The sequence below is a fragment of the Lepisosteus oculatus genome, chromosome 11 (assembly GCF_040954835.1).
Source record: "Lepisosteus oculatus isolate fLepOcu1 chromosome 11, fLepOcu1.hap2, whole genome shotgun sequence".
In the NCBI taxonomy this organism is placed as follows: domain Eukaryota; kingdom Metazoa; phylum Chordata; class Actinopteri; order Semionotiformes; family Lepisosteidae; genus Lepisosteus; species Lepisosteus oculatus.
The window spans coordinates 40,455,859-40,477,929 of record NC_090706.1 but is presented as its reverse complement, the minus strand read 5'-3'; the positions used below and the strand labels follow the sequence as shown (position 1 = coordinate 40,477,929).

Genomic DNA, 22,071 nt, shown 5'->3' with positions numbered 1-22,071 from the left:
CCAAACATTGTTTAGGAGACAACCTGTTTTTTACTGTCTTAGTAATAGCAGTCCTGTTATTCTAGTTTATATGCAGAAGGTGCAGCAGAAATAACCTCAATATTAGGGGTTGCTTCAAATCTGAAGGCTTTGGTCAAGAGTGAATTAAGTTCACATGAAAGGGAATTTGTGGGAACTGTTCTCAACTCGCAAACATACAGTATGTCTGTTATTGCAGCAGCATCCAGGTATTGCCCATAACATGTAACTTCTTAGTTTCTCATTCCGCTTTCTGCCATATTGAAGTATTTGTTTTAGAAGTAGGAAGATACAACTTGTGAGAGGATAAAGAAGAGAGCTAATGCAAAGGTACTTCAATTGCGTGATCTGACACTCGCAGCATGCTTACAAACTATGCTACTGAAAAAGGAGCTGTGAACTGTCTCCATGACTCATTTATCAGAACAGGTGACACACACGCACACACCTCAGCTGTCCCCCTCCCAACAGACACACATCCAGAAACACTGTTCACAAACACCCACTCAAAGCAGTTAATAGAAGTTAATCTAAAATGGAACCTAAAATAGATACTGTTGCCTCTCACTCTTTTTTTGTAACTCTTCAGGGGTTGAAAATAACACTTCATGGCTACAGCATTAACACTCAAATACTGTATACATGAATAAACGACTTATATAGAAGTATAATCTGTCCATTGTTCATAAGACTGCAATTTCTTTATGCAAAAGATTGTGAAAGTCTGGATCAAGCTACTCCCCAATGTTGTTGAAGCCGATATCCTAGCTGGATGAGATCCTTGGATCAAATGAGTACCAGAAACCAACACTTAGAGGGGAGGCATCAAACATGTGTAAACATTCTTATGTAATTAGCCATTAGAACTTGGTTTCTACCAGGTTAAAACTCTATTATATGTACTCTCTTTGTGTATTATTACATGATATTACATAAACATTTCTAAATGGAATTTGTAGGCTGTAACATAAAGTTAGACCATTTCTTTAACATGAACTACTGTATACAATATTCCATGACTACACCTACACTTACACATACACTACACTGTATGGATTTCAGATAAAAAAACCTACCCAAATAGACCGGCAACTATTTAAGGTGTGCACTCATTAATTCTCTTACAGAAAAACAACGTATTGATGGTAGTTTGTTGATCAAGAATGACAGTTTTATACGACATACCATGTGAATGTACAGTAGAATGAGAATGTATAGGCATGTTATAGAATTCACTCATGCAGTGTAATTGCAAAATCTTTAGCCAGTATTGAAATAATTTTATTTCTTTAACAGATGCCCTTACCCCAGGTTACCTACTACTGTACACAGTATATACGGTATATAAAGTTGCATTGTGTAAATACAAGCAACCACACAAGTGCAACAAGACTAATGAATGAAATGACAATAAGAGCAACATGCAGTAAGATGCAGGAGGATCCCAAGTGCAGGACCTGGCAAAGCAGATAAAAAGGATTGATCCTGCCTTCTGAGCAGGTGGACGCAGAGGAGAGACGAGGACGTGGGCCAAGCTGGCAGGGAATGAGAACTACACAGCTCTTTGCCGGGCTGAATGCAGCTTCATAGATGGAGATGGTGTTTCATGAAGATTATTATTCTGTTATAATCATGTGGGTCTTGAACAGGTGCTGGAAGGTAGGGATTTATTGGGGGCAGTTCCAAACTGAGGGGTAAGAGGGGATAAACATGGAACAAATATGCAATGCATACCATAAAGGCAAAGGGCACAGCAAAACCATTCCACCCATTGAAAGGCAAGTAGTTCAATTGTCCCCAAGAGCAGAAAGACAAAAATGTTTCAATTACTTTCTTGTTGCAATTATTTTCAAAACAAGAAACTGTGGTGAGATCAAGTTATGTTTTAAACTAAACATTTTTTTTACCTGACCTTAAAATAAATAAAAATAGTAGATTCCTTAGTTCAGGAAGTTACTAACATTAAAAGTTACCTGTTTACAAGGCTACACAGTGAAAAATTAACTCCTGCTTCAAGGACAGCAAATTTCAATTAGATTTCCTTTAAAACACTATTTGACATACAGTACAAGTACATTTATGTATCTTAACGTGGAGAGCCTTCCCAATAAGATGCATTTATATTTATTGGATCAAATGGGTGCCTATAAATAGGCAAGAAAGTAGCCCAGAGGTCAAACAAGTGCACTCAATGTCTGTCTTAGCAGTGAGGCTGTGGAAGGAGCATAGATCAATACTTTTCAAAGTGATTTTCAAAACTCTGCTCCAGAGCAAAACTTGATTGAAAGTGCAGATCTGTCTATGAGACAATACAGCATTATGTTTTCAGATTCTGAGTTTATAACTGGCTTTGATTTGCAATAGAAAAATTGAAGTTTTGCTTGAGAAGAGAATGTTTGAATGTCGACCTTTCAGTTTCTGGAAGCTGGATTTCTTTTTAGCCTGGAGGAGAAAAGATAAGGGGACTTGATTCAAGTGTTTAAAAACCTGAAAGGTCCGACCAGATCAAGCCGGGAGTCATCTTCAAGATCATTGAAGATACAACCTGTGAAAATCAGTGAACATGAGTCAAAGTTCTTTTGGAGCACCCAGGACAGGACACAGGAGACATTATAAAAACTCCCTGACCAGCCTGCCGAGAAAGTGAAAGTGTTTAATGCTTTGAAGGTTACAGACGGGGGGAGCTCATTCAGCCTGTCTAGCAAACTTTATGTAAGAAAGAAGTGCTTTCTCGTTCTCAGTTTTAAATACACATTTGCATTTAAGCTTTCTGTAACCGTGTGTATAATTTTCAGGAGATGGCATGATGCCTTAAATACAGTATATCCTGTCTGGCCATAGCGTATCTACAGCACATGCTCTGCGTGTATCAACATCAAGAGATTAAACAGAGCTCATGCGCCGTTCCCATTTGCATTGAGTATATAATGTCTGAACTACAGTACAAACAGTCATTTAGAATAACAGATGAAACATGTTCAGTTTCTCTGGCAGAACCACCCCCCGTGCCAATTTCATGGCAGGGATTTCTGCAAAAAGCTCAGAGCTGCATGGCCTTGAAAATACTGTGCTCTATTTCCTGAAGTAGAGCAACCAGTCATGATTCAGTTTAGTTGCTTGCCGTCTACTTTGTCCTAGTAGCCCTTTTGAGCACTACATGGACTAGCTGAGTCACAGTCTGAGTTGACCCACACGCTTCAGAGTGCTCTGTATTGTTTAGAGATGCACACAAAACAACTGAAAGGTATTGACCGTCTAAAGTCTTCAAAGACAATGGATGTCTGCTGCAGGTCTGGGACATTAATACTTTATGAAAGCAGTCTAGTGTCTGACGTTGAGGAAGTTACCTTGGGCTTCAGAGCAAAACCTTCCTTTGATAAGAGAAAATACTAATGTGGCTTTCAGCTAAGTAGGTTAAGTTGTGAAATAATGCATTTGGAGTAATATTTGTCTGTTACTGTTCACGAGTTCCCCTAATGGCTCTCTGAGTGCAGAGATGAGTGCAGTGCTGTTCATTTGCTTCATGTTTTCATGGTCTTCTGCCAGGTGAATTACTGTTCTGTTTAAAAACTCTTCTGTGTGGAGCTATAAACTGTATGGGAACAGCAGGCTAAGAAGCTGTTCATGTGGGTTTTACATGTACATGTGGGTTTTCCTCAGTGTGGCTGCCAGTGTTGAAACAACACGCTTTCAAAAGGAGAAAGGTTACTGACTGAAGTATTTTGGGGTTTACTTCCCTGTGCTTTTCTGCAGAATGAAATAGAGTAAGGTAAAAAGACAATATTATATGAGGTTAGAAATGAAATTACGTATTTGGTTGCTAGTAGCTTATTGATTTAAGGGTGATGCATCTCTTCTTTTTTTACACTCGGATGGAAATCAACACAGCACGAACTGAACAGGTTTTTACTGGACACGGGGAGTCAGTTTGCTTTAGATCCTTTAGATCAATTTAAGGATGCCCCGTTAAGGCGCATCTTTAGGGCTTCTGCATTGCCTGATATAGATTTCTTATTAAGAGGCTGTGTTTTCATCTGAACTCTCAACTGGAATCAATGGTGATTAGAATGTTTTCTAATGTTTGATGTTGCTCCCGTTCTCTAAAATAACTGGTCCAGTGAAGATCCTGAAGTCAATATGCGGATGGAAATAAATGGCTTCAGCCAGGGAAAGGCCTAGCTGTTCATCAAGCCATCGTGATCCTGGGTAGTGCCACAACCGCAGCTTTGTACTGTGTGCTGGTAACATGGGGACGAGTGGCTCAAGGGATTAGGGTTATTGCTTGCTATTGCCATCTCTCAGCGCTGGGCCCTGGTTTCACCCTGGGGTGCTATCGGTATGGAGTTTGTATGTTTTCCTCGTGTTCATGTGGATTTCCACCATGTGATCCAGTTTCCTCCCCCTGTCCGAAGACATGCATGTAGGTTAAGTGGCTTCTTGGGAAATTGTCCCCTGGCGTGAGTGTGAGAGTGTGTGTGTGTGTGTGCCCTGCGATGGACTGGCGTCCCACCTTGGGCCCACTGCTTGCCAGGTTGGCTTCGATGTCCCCTGTGACCCTGTACTGGATCAAGAGCTTTAGGAACTGAATGGCTGGATGGATGCTTTTGTAACACATAGAGTTTTGATTAGTTTAGTAATTTGTTCATCAACATCAGGATTAACCATTCTGGTGGATTCATGTTCCAACGACTTCTTGAATGATATGAATGTCTGGATTATTTCACTAGGATATCATTAGGAGCCAATGTTTGTAGATGACCAAAAAAAAAAAATCCTAGAATGAATGAATACCTAGAATTAAAAATGTCCAGACCTGACCTGATTGTACGGTTTAATTGCAAGATTAGAAATACATTTTTATTACTACAATAAGATATGATGCAAAGCCTATTTAAACATAGCGATACCCACAGAAATTGTGAAGGAAAGCCTGTCAGGACATTCCCTTCTGCCCCAGAATGCATCTGGTTGCTCTTCCCTGGACAGGTTCCAGAAGAGCCATACAGTATCTTTGCAATAATGTGACAAATAATAAATGTACAGTATGTGTTCCTTCATCTCTGCATCCTCAGTTTAACCCACAGTGATAGAAAATGGTTATTTTGCTGAACGTTTTTAGTACAAGACTAAAAAAAACTGCTTTGGAGAGAGACAATGGAAATGATAGAGAGCTGTTTGAAGGAAACCCATGGTTTGCGCAGATGAGATCTATGTGTATCCAAATTTGTTACTTAACCTTAGCCTGACTATATGACCCCAGAATCCCATGAAGACTTTGAGGAAGGCGAGGTCATCTCAGTGACCCTACACACAAAGTAGGGTAATTTGTAAATTACAGGAAACCACTTTGAAACAGGGTGTTATTCCTTTATTGAACTGATATTTTTCTACTGTTGGAAAGATTAACACTTGAAAAACATATTTTGTGAAAATTAACATTTATTTTGGACATTTGTCTTTTAAACTACATTGCCATGATTTCAACACATTCTCTCCAGGCAAATTAATAAATCATCTGCTATTTGCGATGAATCCAGATATCCAGTTATAATTTAGGCCAGATTAAATCAATCATAGCTCTGCCACAGCTATTAGTATGTTACAATTACAAGATTAATAGCAACATTTAAAGTTGGATTAATGGAAAATAAAGACCTTTTCTAAATATTATTTGCGTTTTTATTTCACAGATGACTGCACTATAATACTAGCTCCCAATAAGAAACATTATCAGTTTAGCAAAGGTATAGTGCTTAGTTTAAAGTAATTTCTCTAAGCACAGGGACTCCTTTATAACTAGGTCTGTTCCAAAGTGGATTTTAGAACCATCTTCTGGTAGGATAGCCTCTTCACAAGAAATCACCTTCAGTAGGAGCCTCTAATTTAAAATCAAAGTGAAGTCTATGATTAATTCAAATAATGCCACCATTGTTGTGAAATATTAAAAGCAGGATTGTAACAGGTTCACCATTTACCATCAAATGAATTGTAAGACTTTATTACACTTCTAAACTTGGAGTAAAAACTTTTATCTTTCGCTGGGAAAAATATGCAATAAAGAATCAAGTGAATTATTAATGTATTTTTTTATCTACAGTATGTAACTGTATTTCAAGAAACAACATTTGGAATTAGAAACTTATTTGGGACTTAAAGAGAACAAAGTTTAGGTGATCGTGATCCCCAATAAACACATAATAAAGCATAACATCTGTGTCCCAAGTCAGAAGCAATTTGGTCCATTATTAGTCATTTATTTGCAATGTATTAGATACAGAAGCTAACAAAGGCTGTAGAATGTTTAGCAGGGATAAGTGATGGACACTAATCACAATTAGTTACTAGTCACCAAACTGGTGGCTTAAAACTGTACTAGTAATTTGTGAAAATGATTAGAATTGATTGTTTTTTCAACAGCATTTATTTTAGTGATATGATTCTTTTTCATAAAGCAAATACTTTGCTGTGGAGCGGTGGAGCTACAGCAAACGTATATGTGGTAGGTATAAAATGTGGCCGATTCCTAAGATGATTTTTCAAAATACCGTAAAGTGAGGAGGAAGTTATTTTAGATACAAGCCGACATCTACACTTATACAAATCAACTGTGGCAGCATCAACAGCATCTCATTCAAGCTAAAAGCATTACTTGCAATTTCGTCTTGCTTACTGTACAGTACATATACAGTACTGTATAGTGTATATATAGTATATGCAAGGATAAGCTTAGCGTTTTAATCTGCTCTTTGTTCCTCTTATGTAGGAGATGCAAATTACTCATATTAAGCTTAAATCATACTACTGTATAAGTCACACAAACTGATATTTAGAGTGTCAAAACCCTAAAGGTTTTCATATACCAAATCTTTCCAATATCAAATCCAACCTTAATTTTGTGTGTAATTTTAATGTGCAGTAATCATTTGTGGCCTTTGTTCCTCTGCATGCTTTACTGGAAAGCTGCTGTAGAATGCTTGAGGTCTACAGCGCCATACAGTTACCCATTTCTACTATTAGCGGCCTTGTATATTGTCTCCTTCTACCATTGAATGATGAACAGTAGAGATTAATATTGTCCTCTCTGCTAAACTGTGCAGCACGTCTTTCTTTAATTACAGCCTGACTTCTCTGCAATAGGTCACCATCTGTTCTGACATGCACCAATATCTACAAGGCTCTGCTGACCTGCTTTTAAGAGAACAAACTTCCATGTGTGTTTGGCATTTCAAATGAGAAGCTGTGAAATGGGAGATGCATGAAAATGTAATACTAACTACTGTATGATTTAGCAGAAATGGATATAGTAGCCAGTTAAATTCCAGTCATGTGCATTTGAACTGTAGATCAGCTCCATCATACCTGAGAGGGTGTAGTCACCCCACTTACTCCAAAACAGACGACCACACAAGCACATGTTTGTCTTCTGGTATTTGTGGGGATTTACGACTACGTGTACTGTACTCTCATTGTGACTTTATTGACTATTACAGACCCCACCCTTGGAATAAAAGCTCCAACAGGATGTAACTAGATTAGGAACAAATGATTTTAGTACTTTTAGATTTTAAAGAAGATGTCAGTTGGGTAATACAAAAATAATTTACGTACCTTGTACGTTTTGAGGATACTCCCAAATTGTCTGTATAGCAGGTCACTTTACGTGTGAGAATATTATCCCCATATTGATAACAATACATGCTCACACAAAAACATCCACTTTCTGTTTAAAGATTCAAATTGGAATAGAGGATGAAGAGATTAACATTATAAAGGATTTTAGTACCTTAAGTTTTTATTGGCCTAAATCATTCTGAAACGAGAAGCTTGTTATCTCAGTTCCTGAGCTCCTTTTTGCTGGCAAGGGGACACGCAGAGCATGAAATAAACATACCCTTTCTCCTAGCTGCAACATTTGAAAAATCATGCATGCAAATTGAACTTACCAACATATATTAAAGTTAATTTTATTTTGCATTGACATCCAGGAGGTTTGCTAGCTAATATCACTTTCAAATATCTTACAAAATATTGTCATCATTTTTTGACCAAAACATACCACAAAGATACTCTTGCAATACAGCCCTCAACATTTCCTAACTGAAAAGAACATGAGGTACCAAAGAGAGGAGGCCATGTGGTCTGTTTTGCCTGTCTGGTAATTAGTAGCTACAGTAGTCCATGGATCTCCAATGAGCCAACAAAATGATTGGGTACAGTAGCTTGTTCCAGATTCCCACAAACCTAAATGCACATCCACACGCTGTACATTAGCTTCCACTTGTCCTCTGGGTTATGTTTCTCTGTTCCTTCTGAAAAACTTAACTGGATTGACTTTGTCAATGCCTTTGAGGACTCTGAACACTTGTACATCTATTTACCTTTGAAAAGTATTTACCATGCTCATGTTTTCTCGGTCTACCGCCCTGTCAAGTCTCTGACAAAAGACAGCAAGAAATAATTGGTGGAAACTCAAATAAAAAAACTAATGTTTCTGTATCTCAGTCATTCTCAACAGTGGTGTTGAACATTTATAGAAAAAAAACGACAGGCAACATTTCAGAGGAATAGGAGATCAGTGACACATGCAATCACACTCTGATTTCCGCTGCAGATTAAAATGTGTGCTCAGGGTGCTTATGGCACGTGACTTGGACACTTCAACAGACCCAGTGTCTAATGAGGGTCTCTCATTAGGCCTATTCAGAGACCAGACATGATGAATTCTAGTTGATAATAGGTCCTAGCGAGTGCCTTGTTTTTTTTATACAATCAAAAAAGAATCACACATCAAGTGGTGCTCAGAAGATTCTGTAGATGAATCACTAACCAAAAACTGAATATGAGCTGGGGAAACTATTTAAAACATCACATACATATTAAAGTTTTATTTGTGACAAGCATTCTGCACGCCATAGTCAGCACACAAGGCTGCATTTGTCATTTATTGTGATTTTTCCAGAACAACACAAATGCAAGTGATTTGTGGCAATTCTTGAAGTGTTGCGGAGCCTCTATTTTTTTTTTATTTCCATGGGCAATCATGTTTTGTTAAGAGAAAGATTAAAAGGAGCAGATTTTATGGTTCTGAACTAAATATAATCCTTTAAAAAACTTGCAACTTCCCAGATTTAAATTAAGAGTTAATTTTAGATTCTTTATATACAGTATATATCCTATACAAATTCATATACTGTACATTCTAGGATACAAGAATTTACTGCAATGGACGGGCCCTGGTTGGGTCACATTAAACACATAACTATGTTTAGGGGTTTCCTGATGTTATTGAAAGAAAGCTGCTGTACTGTACTTTGGTCACATAATGAAAAAACAGGTGATTGTCTTAAACACACTTAATCAAGAACTGATGGGCAATAATGGAAGCTGTTTAAGATACAGGCCTGTACTAGTGTGGATTGCTGATGTCACTGAATTTATAGCAATAACTTGTTGAGAAGAACAATTCGTCTTGTTATTTGGACTTCCAATGAAGATGACTGAAGGTATACAGTATACAGTATACTGTATATATATATGCTTTATTTTTAAATGCTTTTTAGAATATTGAGTCTAATTCTCTCCATCAACACCATTATCTGGAAGTAATTCCACAGGCTGACATGATAATCAGAGACCAAACATGATGAACTGATTCTTGTTAGAATGTAATGCATTCTGGTGTTATTTATGCATACTAAGACCTTTTTTAAAGTAACCCTCAAGTTACTTTAACTGATGTTTGGGAAGAGTCATGGCAAACAAGTCACTTTCGCCCGGCTTTTCTGAGTCTTGATCATTCCTCACGTCATTTCTCATCCTCCACCTGTGCAGCTGCCTCTTGGTTCACTTCTCACTCTGCAAGTCGGTTCAGACAAATCTCACTATACCGGAATACTCAATTAACGCCCTCAAAAGCATTTACTGTAAGTCTTGGGCGTCATTTTTCCTCTTGGAAAACAGTTAACAAAGGGCCTGCCCTTACTATCAGGAGACACCCTGGCAAATCTGAGCACTACATGTACAGTACAGTACAGTATGTCTTCTCCACTGAGCTGCGAAGTCCTGAATGCACAATGAGAAATCAGTGAAGGAATATGGAAAATCATGTGAGGGATTTATTGAGCCTCTTGCTTAGTTTATCATGAATATTCTTGGTGTTTTACAGACAGCACCGGTGTTAGATCAGAGAGCTGCGTCAGCCTCATATGAGATGCAAATGAACAAGCTGAAAAGTAGAAAGAGTACAACACCCAGTTTTTTGACAATCAGTGTCATGTTCATGACTGGGAAAAAAGACTTTGATCTTTCAGCCTGTCTTATTTTACACTGTGACGGCCGCGGTTCTGTTTGTTTCTCTTCATAACTCAGATTTCCTCGTACACTGGAAGACTTTCATTTTTTTATTGTGTTGCATTAAATGAGAAGTGAGTCAAAGTCAATTTCTAAGGGATCATACAGAATGTTTTCTTGATTTTCTGTGAGGTGTTTCACTAACGTGGGTTTTTTTCTTGCCATTGTTTTTCTTTGAAAGGACTTCCACAGCCAGATTTGCTAACAGTTTTAATATATCCAGATTGGCTTTTTACCACAGCAGTGTGAAACAGTACAAAAAGGCACTGTTATGATGGAAGAACATTTCACTTCCTTCTAGATGCATTGCTTGTGGTAAGCAAACCACCACCAGACATAAAGAAAGCGATCTGTATCTTGGGTTACGACAGGGTTAGAAACCAACTGTGTTTCCTTTAATGAGGATATAGATCAAAGTGGAGCTTAGATCAGGGCGGGAGACTTTGTCACATCCACTGCAAGGTATTTCAGGTAGGGAATTGCTGCTGTACTGTGTGATACTGTCTGCAAGTTTCAGAAATAAAGCAACAGCAGAAGCTCTCAATTTAAAAGCCAGCTGTTGAGGTTTCTAATACACCAATGTGTTGTTATGGGTATATATAGTAATTAAAATTCCCATTTTTTAATTTATATCATATTATCATCATTGCCACATACAGTTTTAATCTTTATTAAAACTATGCTGTCTGTATGGAGGCTACAGGAATGCTGAAACTTGCACGAAGATAATATACAAATGAATGTGATTTGTTCATGCCCTGGAGGCATCTCAGCTTCGCCCATGTCCATGGACCTTGAAGGCCACGTCTCTGCTGACCTTGGACAGGAAGTGTAAACCATGCAGACTATTGGTCTCTCCAGTGACATGCCGAGTGGGGAGGTGCACTGGTAGGGGTGGACTGGACACAACCCTCCAAAACAACAAGCTGCAGGTACTGTACTGTATAAGCAGTGCTCTGCAGACAGGTGCTGGATCTAGCAATCGGTGAAGCTAAATCTTTTTGGGTTCCGGGAAAGAAGAGGGCCAGCTTTATAATATATAATATATAATATTGTGGGGAAAAAAACACTGTAGTTAAAAGCCTATATGAAATGCAGTTTATCATGGATAGTTAAAATTGTACAGAAAAGTGTACTGGCAAAGGGGTAAGCCTTCAAGAAAAACAAGATTGCTGCAGAGTTTGTGTTGGTTTACCGGTACGTGGTGTTTTTACCCTGGGACTAGAGTTTCCGAAACCAGTGCCTCCGTACAAGGATGGGGATGCTGTCCTGAGGTGCTGAGGTTCTGACTGTTGGGTCATTGATGATTCTGTGGCCCTGTTTGTATCAGTAGGAGAGTGACAGTAACTCCAGTAACCCAGCTTAATTCCACATCCTTCCATTTAGTTTGCACAATTGCACAGGCATGAAACATTTTCTCTCTGCTGTGTAGTCGGGCTCTTCGTGCAGAACGGCAGCCAAAGGTCACCCAGGAGACATTTCGGAGTGCTATATGTACAGTAAATATAAAAATAATAATCGTCATATCCCATTCATATTAGGCCATTCTTTAAACATCACCTGTTAAGCATGCCTATGCATGATAAAGAAACATAAAGATAAAAACAATGCCACTCAGTATTATTAATATTCTAAGCTACAGTAAATATCTATAGTTTAAATTTATTTTATATTTTTAAACGTCTTCTGTTTAGCCTGAAAAGGCCACTCTCACTATCAACACTGTACTGGAATTCAGAGTTATGTTGTTAGTGTTTTGTGCTGAAACGAAGCCAGACGGTTTAATGCCAGTTCACGGTCACAGGGGTTTCGAGCCTAAATCTCACCCTGTGGCGTGAGGAAGCAGCCTGGTGCTTGTGGCACCACAGAGGGGGGCTGCCAGCGCTCCCTGCTTGATTGGGGGTGTTGTCTTGTTGCAGGAGCACTGGGAGAAGGAGGGCAGCCAGCTTGACAGAGCATAGCGTCGGCGGCCACTTCATTGATCGATCTACCACTCCAGATCAATGAGTAATGTAATTAAGTCTGCAAGTTGAAAAAAATAAGCATTTCAAAGTTACTCTGGGTCTTTGTGGACGATATCGAACATGCAGTACACCTAAACGAGACAGTTTGACCCTATCCCACCTTTCTCATATCAATCTCTCTGTCTCTTCTGTGATTTCTGAGAGCGGTAGTGTCAGTTTTACTGTACTTGCTCTTGCTCTAAATCTTTCTTCTTTGTCTTTTTAAGGAAAAAAATCCTTTTTAACAGTGAGATTAACTTCACTATATCCAACACTTAGAGAATGGCCAAAGAAGAATTATAGATTTTATAACGGAAATGCTTCATAAAATTATCTTTCCGTTGGTCAGTGACCATAAACATTTGAATCCATTTAAATTTCAGCTGACAGCTGGAAACACCTCAACAAAATAAGTGTGGGACATGTTACAGTATTGAGTAGAATCTCATATTTTTCCAAACCCAAAGCACCTACAGCGCATGGACAGCGTGGCCTGATGCCGAGGCTCTTGTTTGTAAAACATAAACCTGTCCTCCAATCTGAGGCATCACAGCCACACTCATGAAAGGGTGGGTTACTGAGGTCACTTAGCCATGGAAAAGGGCAATGATAAGTAATTAATGTGCCCCCATTCCTGGTGCTAGAGCCATCTGGTCTCCGTCAGAAAACCAACATATTTTAGAAACCCCAACCATCCTCCTTGATTCAGTGCTTAAAAGGCTGGTGTTAAATTGTCACAATCATTCTGCATTGCAGGAGAAAGGTAGTAGCCCCTAATGCATTATACTCTCTGTTGTATGTCTTAGATTTGTTGGTTAGCCATACATTGGAGGTGTGTTATGGGATGGGCAGCCATCTTGTGTCGTTGTGTTGTGGTAAAGATAAAGAGTGAAATACTGTAAAGCACTGGTTGGCTTTCGTTGCTCCATTTAGGACCAAGCAGTAATTTTACAGCACTTTTTAATGATTGATATATCTGTCATTCTTTAGGAGGAACTTTCCAAGCTGTTCTAAGTGAAAGGATCTCTGGCTAATGGAAAAATGTTGCAATCCTTTTTTTGTAATGTGCTTTATGACAGTTGTTCGTGTTTGGAGCACAAAGGAATTGTGAAGTTCCTGTCTCTGATGGACGTATTTCATAGACCCCAGGATATAATTTTTCTTTAGTAGTTGTAGGAACCATCTTTCAACATGTTATGGTACAGTAGGTAACCCAAGCAAAAGAAATTAATAAGCCTTCTAACAGGGGAATTGGGTGGAAAGTTAGTTGTTTAAGAGCAACGCATAACGTCTTACATAGACAACACTCATCAGTTCCAGCAATCAATCATCGGTGGACATGGATGTATTAGCACTGTGTTCTGTCTTAGTGAATCTTAAAGGCTTTTTCTTTGAAGCTTGAAGGAGTCATTTCAGCATTAATGTTATTAATATAATAAAGGTTACAGGGATCAAGTTAGAAAGACATGTGGAGAAACAACTTCAAGATCATTGAGCTGGCCAGCCTACTGGACTCGTTTCTTCCTTCGTCAGAGAATGAGGAAATATCCCGATATACTGTACTACACCTGAAATTTCCAACTTAGCACTAGGAGTTAGGGGGCACTTTTCTATATCTCAAGACGTGTATTACTGGAGAAAGTGTAAGGAAAGATCACTCAAGAAAAGTGAGAAGTGTGTAAATCAGTGGAGAATGAAATGTCATTATATGGGCAATAGTTCTTGCTTTCCAGAGAAACTGAACAGACAAAGCTACAGAAATGGCACATTCAAAGCAGCAGTGCACAAGAACACTTTCTCAGAATGCTGGAGGTTATCGATTATTTGTACATTACCTATGCTATCCCGTCTGACCGTTCCAAAAAAAAATCTTGAAAAAAGCTGTTTAACAAAGTGCACCAGAGCCAGCATAAGAACAGAATTTTTTATGTGATTAATCTTGAATGTGCTATTCACTGAAATATATTAATTGTACTGACTCATTCAAATCCACCTCAAGTGCAATCAGGCCCGGGTTCTTTGGCTAATTTTCTGCTTGATATACTTCTGTTTATTGCAAATGTTATCTTCAGAAAGCCCCTCGCTGCCACTGTCGGGAAGCCGTTCTCCTCAGATCCCCACTCACGTCCAGCTCGTGTGAATGTGCAGAGAGCCCTTCAGCAGCATGCACTTGAAGAAATCATTGAACATGAATGCTGCTGCCGCATGGTGCTTCCTCAAATATCTAAAAGCTTGAAACTGCTACTGTGTATTATCACCTTGGCATTAGAACACCGGATCTTATTAGGCAGATGTAGGAGAAATACCAATTCCTGCAGCAAAGAAATCGCAAGTAATTTACAATATTGACCCATTCGATTCTCTGCGGTGTTTTCTGTTGTCCCCTTTGCTGTTCTTATGTTTTTCACCGTTACATTACAATGGACGGTTAAAATAATATTCCTCTAGGAGTGTGAGAACGCCGTTGCCTTAGGGACTACGATAATGAAAAGGCACTGGGCACGTTACAGAAGTGATGTTGCCCCCTTAAAAACCCAGGCAGGGCAGAATTCTGCCACGACAGAAGACCAGGTCTTTTGGCATCGTGGAGTTCGCCACTGTTGTCTCCCCTCGAAACACAGACTCATCTGGGGGACATCTCACGCCATTCTTAACATCCCTGAGCCCAGAGCTCTGACTTTCAAACATCTTTGGAGTGGCTGGGCTTAATTTCCATGCTGCGCAGAGACGGTGCAGGCTGTCCTCTACAGCTCGGCCGCACGGAGTGCCAGAAGGAGCAGAACAGGCCATGTTTGCAGAAAGACAGGCAGGTGGGCTATTAGTGAGACAATATCCTATCGTTCTGGAACACTGTCTCCAGGGTAACCTCTGTGTATTGAGCTGCATTCTTCTCATAATTATGCTGTAACCTCCACTTAATGGTCACCATCTGTGGTATTATTTAACTGTCAGCATGCCTCGCTGGTGCCTGATCCAGTATGGAAGAAAATGTTGCTGAGCAGCTCCAGTGGTGCAGTCCCTGATCTGTTGACACATCTAGACTGAAACAGACCCCAGTGCCCGCTTTCTAACAACTCTGTCCCTCAGTGCAGACCTTGCTGGTTTCGTTAACGCATTGGTTCACACTTCTGCTTAGAAGCCAGAGGGAAAAAAACGTTAACCAATTTGGAAACTCATTTTCTCATAATGACTGCAATCTTGCCCATCAACTGTACTTCATCAGAAATAACAAAACAAATATTAAATGATACTGTGACTGGATTTTTAAACAGAATTTAAGAAATGGGTGTTTTTCCATATCGATATATTGTATTAAACCCATAATGATCAGAACAATATTATTTAAAAGATTTTAAGTTTCATCTGGACAGAAGCTTATGTTGCATTTCTAATGAATTTGAATTGCATATCACATAGGCTATAGCACTGTGACACAAAAATGCTTATCAGTCACGTGAATTTTGCACTAAATTGACAAGCTAATTATTTTTTCAGTATTTGAAAAAATGTTACAGTACATCTTGTTTTGAGCTCTGTTGCTACAGTAAATCAAATTGTGTTTGTTGCACCTTTGCTGCATGTTTGCAGCGAAACCCAACCTGTTAAAACATGTCTCAGAAGTGACTTTGACCTTGAATTTTGATGTCTCAATTGTTTTATTGATTAAGCAGGAAGAGATGTGGTATAATATGTCATGGCTGATGTGAATTTCTACTTCACAAAATGAATATAATTATTTACTCTGGGTATTTTAGTTTGCTTTGTTCAGTTTCATTCTAAACTATATACAGTATGTTGCCTGCATACCTAAAAGCATAAGAAGGGCTGTAAATGAGAGGGCACCAGCTTCAACAACATGACAGGATAGGCTGCTGCAGACTTCCACAACCCTAATACTTTCATCCTCTTTCACCACAGAGCATATTTTAATCAGACAGTGCTTGACAGGCACAGACCTACAAGTACTGTTTAAGAACTGATAAGAATGAGAGGGAAGTGCTTTCTTTTTCTAGAGAGGAAAAGGGATGAAGGCAGTAAAACTGGCACACAAGATTTTTATATAGTAAATAGTGTAGATTTTGAAAGAAAAGATGTCAAACTGTCTAGCTGTTTGTTAGTAAGACCTATGGTAGAGTATTGTGTACCATTTTGGGCACCATATTTGGAAACAAAAGGTACTGATGCTGTCACGGATGTCAGAAGGCATGCCGTGGAATGGCCAGGAGAGCAATGAAGAGCCTGTGCATAGTGGCAAAACAGAGAACAGCCCAGGCTCAGGAGGTCAGACGATGTCACATAGAAACCTATGCCCACAGGCCGTGGAGGAGACAACCTGGTGCTAGGCGGGTCTCAAGACATCCGAACCCTCAATGCTGATCCAGGAGCAAAGGGTGACCCGGAAATATGTAGCCCCACACAAAGACACACGGGAAGGAAAAGCAAAGCACAGGAAACTAGGAACAGGACAGAGTAGGAGCGCCCTCTAGCCGTAGAGGGCGTGACAGATGCCCTTGAATCCATTGGAAGAAAAGACACCAGACATAATCCCAGGCTGAAAGGAATGTTCTCCATTAACAGGCTAAAAGAACTGAACCTTTTCAGTCTTGTTCATAGAATATTACAAGAAAGCCTGAGTTAAGTATTCAAAATAACTTTTCCATGTTCTTGATTTTCTGAAAGTAACTGAAAAGGTTTAATGCATCAATCTAACAGGGGAGATACGCATTTTTTGCTTTGAAGATTCTTCTGTTTCAGCTTTCCTTTTGTTCTATGGTGCCTTCCCAGTGCAGGAACAATCCTAGCAACGCTTCCATCGTGATGTCATGTTACCATTTGATAACGCTGTGATTTGCCATAACGAGGGCCTGACTGGAATGATTTCCTTTTCTTCAAATCCAAACCTTTCCCCCTGTTCTGTCTGTGCCAAATGACAGTCTGCCACGTACGCCGAGGGAAAAGGCAGGGAAAAAGACCCTGTGCGGAGTCAGAGAGAGAAAAGCGATTATTTAGGCGAATGTAATCCAAATCGTGAGTCTAGAGTGAGGTCGGAGATCAGAAGCGGTAGGTCAGAAATCCAGAGGGTCACAAGACCGAGCAAGAAGTCAGAGTAAGTCGCTAACTGGAAATGTAGCTCAGGCTGAGGAAACCTTAATAGTGTGTGAGGACAAGTTACTGAGTGGGAGTTTAAAGTAGACAAGGTGAGTGAAGTTAATTAGTTAGTGATCGGGGTGCTCGTGGGTATGCGTGCGGTTTGTGACAGTCATTACAAGAATAAGAAAGACTAGCAAACGGAGCTCAGTGCCGTTTCTTCACTCAGGAGGGCAGTGAGTCCAGCATACGCAGCCCTACTCTGGTATATGAACAGGCAACTGAAGAAGGTCAGTGGTTTAGCATTCCACAAGTGCGGTCTCCATTGGTGAGCTAGAAACAGGACAGTCAGGGAGGCACTCGGGCTTGAAATGATGCTTCCTCCCTGAGTGAGAGGAGTGGAGATCCGGGTGCCACACACCATAAATCGGCAGATGTGTGTTTTACTCTGTGTAAATAAAGATCCTTTTTTCATATACAAAAGGAGGAGGGTTTTCTTCATTGTTTGTCACTTCACTGATGGTAAAACAGAAGTGGATAAAAAGGACTGCTTGCTGTGGTCATTTCTTCTCCTCAATGGCGCTATTTAGCATTCAATTTGCATAAAGCACAAAAATATCCACTCTATCTGAAAATAGAGGTGGAACAGATGATAATAGCAATTTAGTTTACTGGTGCAGGTCATTAGGGCTGGGATTCAAATTTAATTTATGTCATAATCTAATTTAAACCAGCAAAACAGCAGAATTAATTTTTGACTGACAGAGGAACATGACCTTTTTTTAAATGAGCCATTTTCAATAGCGACACTTCTTGTTTGTATTGAAACTGGTGTCCTTTTCCACAGGAAATATAAGTAAATGTAAACTTTGTTGGTTGTGTAAAACAGAATTTGTCACTTCACTTGTTTTTGCAAGGATTTACAGTATTTTAGTAATGGAGACCTAGGGTATGAATGTTCAAGGTAGTCAATTTTGTCCAGCTCCTATGCATATTACCAATGAACATTTGCTTTTTATTATTATGTAGATGTGGTATTTCAAAATCCCTGTAATTCCTGGAATGTTTACTATAGAACTAATTTATTCCCATGGGCAGTACAGTACTGATCATAAATTTGGTCAATTACTTCTATTAGTTTGCAATGAACCAAATCTAATAATAGCACTATCCTGATTACAGCTCTTTGTTTGTTATACAGTATATTGACTTTGGCACAGATTTACTAGGGCCTTCTTTTTCTTAACAGGAGGACGTTTCTCTCCATATGTTTTATTCTAAAGGGACCTGAAGTCTTTTATTTTTCACAGCTGATCTCAAGTGAATAAATGGTATTGGTACACACCAGCGCTAAGTGACGTACTGTAGATGCACTCCATCCTGACAGGTGCAGTCTGCTGGGACCGGTCACCCAGACTGACACAGTCCCTCCGAATCTGAAGAAGCTCAAGATGGGCCTGCACACTGGGTGACATTATGCACAGGACAGAGATAAATGGAGATGGCATATTCACACTATAACACTGTCACACGAAGCGCACCAGCAGTACTGTACTGTACTCACTCCTCGCAGAATTACTGTCTCCCACTTGATAGAGTCTGGTGAACAATCCACTACATCTCCCTTTATTTAAGTTTCATCTCTGCTGAATCTCCACGAATCACATTTATTTGCTCAACATTTTTTAAAATAGTCCTTTACAAACAGTGGAGAATGAAATTAAAGTACAGTACTATACCGTAGCGTTGCTTCCCTCGATGTCAGATGGTCAGACCCCTCAGAGGTGAGGTGAGAGTGCAGTGTTTCTTTTCATCATTTCTGCTATAAAAGGTAGCTTTAGGCAATTGCATATATACAATGAATGACAGCTGTAACAGCATTATCCTGATTACAGGTCTTTGTTATATATTGACTTTGGCTCAAATTTAATAGGGGTCATGACCCCTAACACATATCCACACTAACCCCAGATGTTTAAGTCAGGAAGAAAGCATAGTTTTAAGACTGATCTCTCTTATCTCAACAGTTTGATGACCTTAACTCCATTGAAGTATTAAAGGGTTTCAGCTTGACCCAAAAAAGAAGGTTACCACCAACAGAAAAATACGAGGTAATTGGTTGCCTGTGGTTCTTAAGCACATTCACATTGTGTTGAGATATAACAGCATGAATATAACTTCCTACACTTTTTCTGGAAGGCACAGTCGTTGTGTGGAAGCTGTGGTGTACACAGCACTCCTTTGTGTCTTGTCAATAACTCTAATGGTAGAAGGTAAGAGTCTTGTAATTCAGTGTAATGGGAGGAAAATAGAAGCATTTTCACAGCAAGCTGTTACATGAGAATGACCTACAGGGCCTGGGCATTTTACTCCAAACTTTTAAAGTCTTCAATCAGAGTTAGCTTAAAGCACAGATAATTAGACTGACATTCCTGTCGAAACCACTTGGCATTTCTGCTGACACTAATCATGGCAGTGTCGTTAATCGCATCCACAGAGTGTTTACTAAAATGGACATAAGAGTAAGAAACGTTTGTGATATTCTTCTGCCTATGTGCAGGACAGACCTCTCAGCACTGCAAGATGCACAATTTCATCTTACCAGCAAATTTATTTTGTATATATTTGCTGTAGAAGAGAAAGTGTCTGCTCTGGTTAGTTTTTGTGAACGATTGATGAATCCGATTACTAAGATAGACACTGCTGTAAAGCTTTGAGTTGGACTTTAATCGGAGAAACAAATGCTTGGAGAATAAAATCAAATGTGATTTTCTCATGTGACTTCAAAATACCATCTTAATGAGGTTTATTTTAAAAAAAGTGTCACTAAAGGTAACTGACCAGATTTGTGTAACTGTCTTTCTTATAACTTGTACTTTAAGTGTAGGCTTTCAATTCCTCCACCTAAAAACTCCAGGAGTTAACCGGTTCTCCACAGTCCCGCCATCCTCTTGTGTTCTAGAATTAGGAATATTCTTTGGATTAGGGTTAGGGTTGGAAAGGGTTAGGGCACTGACACCCAGCTAGATGTATTATCTTTGATACTTCACAACTCAGGTTAATATCCGGAGTTCTGGAGCTGCCTTGCACAGGCATGACTGATCATCAAGAGAGCGAATGAATGACTTCTGATTGACTTGTTCTCAAGAGTTCCAGGATATGTAAGACTTCAATCTCGTCTGAGTTCTGAATTTCTTCATTGGACATATTACCTGAAGCTCTGTCTGTTTTTTTTTCCCCCAAAGTCATTAAAAAATGTAGGTGAAAAGGAACTAAAAGACCTGTACACTGTAGATCTTTGTAATAATTCTAAATCCTAATTTGGCTTTCTGTTCTCAGTACTGATGAGAGGTTTACATTTTGTGGTGCATCTTTTGTAATCCTTTTCTTTTTTTATCTAATCCTGACTGCACAGCAGTTTTTATTGTTAAGAAAAGCAGTGACATTGAATCAACCTCTGTAAGAAATGGCGATGACATGTAAATGGATTTGATATTTTTTCCTGCAAGCATAAACTTGCATGATGAATCATAACTCAAGAGAGTGATGTTCTTTCTTATGTCTTATCTCAAGCAAATGAGCACCTTATAAAGTTAGCATGAGATTTCTGTGCTGAAACGTTCTTCTAGAGCAGTGTGCTGTACAAATTAGATCTTTTAAGAGCCTAAATTTAACTTTATAAAAGGCAGAAAGTGATACCGTTGTGTTAATAGAAGCCAATTCATGAATCTTGGCAGATTTAAATGATGATGTCCCAGTTACTCAAAGTATACATGGTTGTGTTGGATCCTTCACTAAATCAGATACTTTCACTGTGGTTTCTGCAATTTCTAAAGGCATTTATATTTAGATTATATATATTAAGATTGTCACAGACCTTTCTTAAGATGTAATTAGTCTAATTAAGATGTAATCAGACTGAGATTATGGTTATTGGCTCCAAAAAGCAGCTACAGATGTTTAACTTCAACGTCAAATGTTGACCAAAGAAAGAAACCTCAGTTTTATTTTCTACCCTGTGTCGCCATTCAAAGCTCATTGTGCTGAACAATTGATACATGACTGTTTCATCAAGGGTATGCAACTAGAATGCCATACCGACTGGGGTATCTAATAAGCTATGAAATAGGCTTCATTATACCCAGAATTGAGCATCCTATAAACTGAGCTACTCCTCCTGAGCACATATTGTAACTCCTGTCTTGAGTAAATTGCACTGGCTCCGGCTGAAAGTTAGTGTGGACTTTAAGGTTCTCCTTCTCAAATATAACGGTCTAATTCCAGGTTACTTAATGCAGACCTATAATCCTACGCTGAATGTGAGATGTGCTGATTCAGGTTTTCATCCTGTAAGCTTGCCAAGACAAGGCTCCACACAATGGGCAGCAGAGCTTTCTACGATTGTGTAACTCACCACCCAAGCCCACTGGGCTCTGCGGCCGTGCACACTTTTAAAGCTTGATTAAAGACCTGTCTTTTCACTTTACTTATCAATAAAGACGTAGCTGATATTTCTTCTTTTGTGGGGGTTCCTTTAGAATGTCCTCATCCATTTAGCTCTGGCAAACTCGAGCAAGTGACAACTTACTCCCAGTTTCTTCTCTGCTACGTC

At 39.2% G+C, this 22,071-nt stretch overlaps 1 protein-coding gene across 2 annotated transcripts in view; it reads left to right on the top strand.

Moving 5' to 3' along the window:
- Window positions 1–22,071, top strand: part of sgcd (sarcoglycan, delta (dystrophin-associated glycoprotein)) — a 177,271-nt gene that overhangs the window by 22,389 nt on the left and 132,811 nt on the right. The window contains exon 2 of one of the 2 annotated variants that reach the window (XM_015349955.2): window positions 19,487–19,570. The exons of the other annotated variant lie outside the window; for it this stretch is intronic. The gene's annotated coding sequence lies outside the window, so the exon portion shown is untranslated. The remainder of the gene's footprint in view (window positions 1–19,486; window positions 19,571–22,071) is intronic. 2 annotated transcript variants of the gene reach the window in all.